Raw genomic sequence first — 4,562 nt, 5'->3', positions numbered from 1 at the left:
GGCGGCTTGAAGGGCCTAGCAAAACGATGCTGATTCTTCGCCCTGACGGTTCTTTGGGCATTATGTAGTTGTCTGCTGCTTCAGCAACGTCCTTTCTCGCCTTTTTTGTGTATCGCTCGCAAAAAGCGACGCTTTTACTGACGTGGTAATCTTTGTTTCCTTCAAAAATTAAGCATTCATTGCATATTGGAATTTCACATTTCCTTCCCCTCCCTCTCACCCGTTGCCCATTTTTCCACTTAACACCTACTCCCTCGGCAAACATTTCCTCGCCCCAATCCTCCACAGTTACCAAATCTAAGATGGTGGCCTAATACGAAAATGTGCACTCGTGCGCCCAAAATACGCCGGCACTTCAGGCTACATTTCAAGCACGTACATTTGGTCGTGCATAAACACTTACTGATCAACTGCCGGACTTCATTTTAGGTACTTCTTTAAAGAGGTGCTAATTAATTTCGGCCGAAATAAGTTAGGCGTCTGGATAAATTGGGTCAGGATTAACTAATTTAGGTCGGCCTAAAGTTGAATTCGATTCGGCTCTGAAGTGCGCCGTCAGAACTAGGCCCAAGGCGGGACTGGAAATTTGTCTAATACTGGGAAATAGTTACTCAGCAATACACTCGCCGTCAATCGATGAAATTAACGATTTCAGAGCTGCGTGTGACGCATGATCATGATATTGTCAAGAGGGGCCGTAAGGGGGGGTCACGCGCACAGTTCACGGCAATTAAAAAACGCAAATCACGAAACACGATAATTAATTTTCGAGTTTCACGGTTCACGGAAAATAAACTTACACATGAGAAAGAATTGTCGCCTTACCCTATATATATAAAGTATTGTTGACAGTCGTTTTAATGTATTTCAGAAAGCGCTCAACTCGTGATTGTGTCGTGATTGGTAATGTCAGTTTCGGTTTCACAGCTTTGCTTTGCAGCAGACAGGCAGTCGCTTAAGATTTCAGTCTCTCGTTGAATTCTTCAATCTCTCTGTCACTGTCACACTGTGCCACGTCTCCAAACTCGTTTGCAGACGCCGCTGCCTCAGGGCAATTGTCTTGAAATCTGTAATTGCAAGGTAGTATAAAAAATACACTTGAATACTGAAGTCTTAAAAGTTTTAATAACTAATATTATCATTCAATCTTGAAAGTTAGCAATTAGAACTGATATTATAAAAGTGGATTCATCTTGTCTTGTGACTATCGGTGTAACAACAACTAAATACGCCGTTTTGCAAAAGATCTTAAGATACATCGAGAAGTAAATAGATCAGAGGATCTTTAACAAAAAAAAGTAAAAGAAATGTTTTACTTAGGCTGATGGTGACAGATTGGTTAGTATAATATCACAATCTTACAAATAATGTGAAAGGCTCTTACATGTTATCTAACTCTAAATCACGATCACTGTCATTTCCCGCTGATATTCCTTTAGGTGAACCGACGTTTCACATTACACTTCCATCACTTTGACTTTCTTGATCTCCTCCGCGGCTTCCACTCTTCTTCAGGAAGGCTTCCATATTTCTTTTCATTCCAGCTATTGTTGCATTGTGTTTCTTGGCATTATCTTCCTCGTTTCGACGGTTTTGACAAGCTCTATTAAAGTGTTCTGTAAGGCAGCAACAAAAATATGACCTCCAGTGATCTTTACTTTTTTTAAGAAAACAATGAATTTTAAACACCTGCTTTATTCTTTGACAATACAGAAGTTCTCTGGATGGTCTTCTCCAGTGGTTTTCTTTTAAAGTAAAATTGATGATGATACTTCAAAGTGAAACTTCCGAAGCTTTAAATAGAAATGTTTCTGCAGACAAGCTTGAAGGATAATGCTCAACATTTTACGTACTCAGTTTTTTTAAAGTATCGAGCTTTAGTCTACGGAGTCCTGTCCGTTGGTTCAATCTTTAACTTCTGGCAACGACCACACCTTATAGTAAATTCATTGACCGCTGTGCTATTGAACATACTTGCCAGGGCTACAAACACATTGAAAGGCTAATTCACTAAATACATTAAAGACGATTTAAATAATCATCGTTATCATCATCGTCTCCATCATAGTAATAAAATGATAAAATTTTAGGAAAAATCATGGCTGTTAATAATAACAAAAATTCTAAACGATTTCTTTTAGTCGCACATTGCCAAATTTAGATCATCCAACATCTTGGTCTGTCGTTCATTCGCTCAACACTTTCGCCCTGTTTTAGGCGCTTTACAAGGTAGTCGTCCTCTACCTTTGAAGCTGACCTTTTCCTTCCACCTCTTGGCTTTCGTTTGCTGACTTTGCTCTTTTGCTGTTCTTCGCCACCAGCAACTGTGATATTTATCACCGGGGAATCTTTCGAAAAGACGATTTCCTTTTTAAGAACATTGACTGAAAGAAAATAATGACAATAAAATTAATTAATCAAATAATAATCTTTTCACTACGTCCTTTTTATCTTTTGTCTATCTACTTTGACATTTATATTGGTGTCAGTTTTTCTTGCCAGTTTCAAACCCCACTCCATTCTCTTTCGTAGTCCATAAAAATTAAATTTAAGTTGCGTTTAATCGAGAAAAAAATCTGTCCGATTATTCTCTTCCTAGTATTCCTAGGTTGTTCCTATTCTCAGGTCTTCTCATTATTGTCAACACGCCCTTTTTGCAAAGCGAGCGATCAAGGATCATCAAGAAATATCTCAGGAGGTGTGTTGAATATCGCCTCTAACGACCCTAACCGAAATCACGGCTCTCATCAATGACTCACTTTCTGTATAATTTCTGAGAAAATTGTCGATTCTTAAGCAAACTTCAAATAAAATATGTAGGGGGGACTGAATAAAACTTTTCTAGACTTCTAGTATTGTAAGGGCCTGTTTACATGGAGATAGGGTGACCCTTCTAGAAGGAGCACCCTCTTAGAAGGGTAACCCTTGCCTATTGGATTTTCCGGCTTGGTTTCCATGAGAGGTAGGGTCACCCCATCTGCTTGGTGGGGTAACCCTCCTGCGAGGGCCAACTTTTTGCCATGTAAACACTTGAGGTAGGGTCACCCTCCTAGAAGGGTCAACTTCTGTGGGTTCAGTTTACTGTCAGGTTGCCGTGAAACTCTGTAATGGCTTTGCGCGCGTATAAGCCCGAGGAATATTTTCGCCGTTCTGTGGTGGCCAAATTGTTTGAACAGAGTTCAAAACAGTCAGAGGACAACAGCGTCGACATTTCGAAAAAAGACATAGATGATCATGAATTAGTGGTCGACGAGAGTACCATAGAAAGCCGCTCGACTTGGAAAGATATGGAGGAAGGCTTGCCACGTGAAAAATCAAAGAATTCACAGGGAAAACGAAAAGCGTCTTTCGCCCCTGCTCTGTGCGACCAGGATTCCGCCAAATTCTCCCTCGGCGACAAAATGGCTCTCCTTCGTACATGCCTCATTCGTCGCATTGCAACATTGTACTGGGCGGCTACCTGTAGCGCCATTCGCTCTTGTCGGCGTTTTTCTATTAGGGGATACGACAGCAAGAACCCACAGCACTGAAAAACCGCAGCCAAAGAGGCAGGCGCAAGGAAAATTGAATTTACCGCCAAAATACTTCGTTTGTCCGCCATTTTGATTGTTTTGTACTTAGCGACCGCGCAGTTATCTCCCTTGGTGCCAAATTCAATAATCGCGATAGCCCTGGGGACAAGACTTTGCATGTAAAGGGGGGGCTATCTTTTTCTCCTTCCAGAAGGATGACCCTCCTAAGGGGGTCACCCTATCTCCAAGTAAACAGGCCCTAAGAGATGTAAGAAATTAACGCGAATTAAAACAATTAACACGAAAGTATGGATATCATATCAGATACCTTTCACACGTGACTTTCAAGTGACAAGTGTCATGAATTATGATCTGTTATCAAATTTTCATGATGAAAACACTAACCTTGTAAAACTGCAGAATCGACAAAAAGCGGCCTTTTCATGTTCCACTGCGCTTGTGTATTGATTGAGTAAGCTTTACTGCCTTATAGATGACCCTATTCCCCGCTTCTCAGCTTCGGCTTTGAGGCCCGCGTGTTCAACAATATGCCTTTTCAGGGCATCAAGGGAACTATGTTCTCTTTTCAGGGGAATTCTGATCCTTTCCTTTCCCCCAAGAAAACTGAAAGATCCAGGAGATTTGGGATCAACGAAGTAGACAACCCCTTCTAATACACGAAACGGCTCTTCGCTGACTTCGCTCTTCGACATTGTCAGTCGTGAGAAATGAATGATCTGAAGACCTGATCGTTGGTGTCAAAGGTTGCATCAGCTTTATTTTTGGATCAACGAGTCATGCGAAACCGTATTGTTTGGTCACGGAAGCTGAAGAAAACAGACACGGCGATCTCCTGGAGAGTTCCTTTGCGGGGTCTTCGTAGCCGTTCACGGAAAAAGGGTCGTTTTCGTGTTTGTTATCACGGGTATCGGAAAATTAATTCTCTGTTTCACGTATCACGACAATCATATCATTCACGGTTCACGAATTTTAAAACTTTTAGATTACGGATCACAGAAAATAAATTAGTCCGATCACGTTTCACGTGAA

At 41.1% G+C, this 4,562-nt stretch overlaps 1 long non-coding RNA gene across 3 annotated transcripts; it reads right to left on the bottom strand.

Moving 5' to 3' along the window:
• Window positions 1-689: 689 nt before the first annotated feature.
• Window positions 690-4,246, bottom strand: LOC148716893 (uncharacterized). 3 transcript variants are annotated; one of them, XR_015995654.1, is made up of 4 exons: window positions 3,918-4,245; window positions 2,245-2,384; window positions 1,385-1,616; window positions 690-1,067 (listed from the first exon to the last, which is right to left on the bottom strand). It is a non-coding gene; the product is annotated as an uncharacterized LOC148716893 (long non-coding RNA). The 3 variants fall into 3 exon arrangements; XR_015995655.1 differs by lacking the exon at window positions 690-1,067 and having other exon boundaries at window positions 1,104-1,616; window positions 2,258-2,384; window positions 3,918-4,246; XR_015995653.1 differs by lacking the exon at window positions 690-1,067 and having other exon boundaries at window positions 1,104-1,616.
• Between the last annotated feature and the right edge of the window lie 316 nt (window positions 4,247-4,562).

This window comes from Stylophora pistillata, chromosome 14 (assembly GCF_964205215.1).
Source record: "Stylophora pistillata chromosome 14, jaStyPist1.2, whole genome shotgun sequence".
Taxonomy (NCBI): domain Eukaryota; kingdom Metazoa; phylum Cnidaria; class Anthozoa; order Scleractinia; family Pocilloporidae; genus Stylophora; species Stylophora pistillata.
Note: the sequence above shows the minus strand (reverse complement) of the source record. Positions and strands in the feature narration are given on the sequence as shown.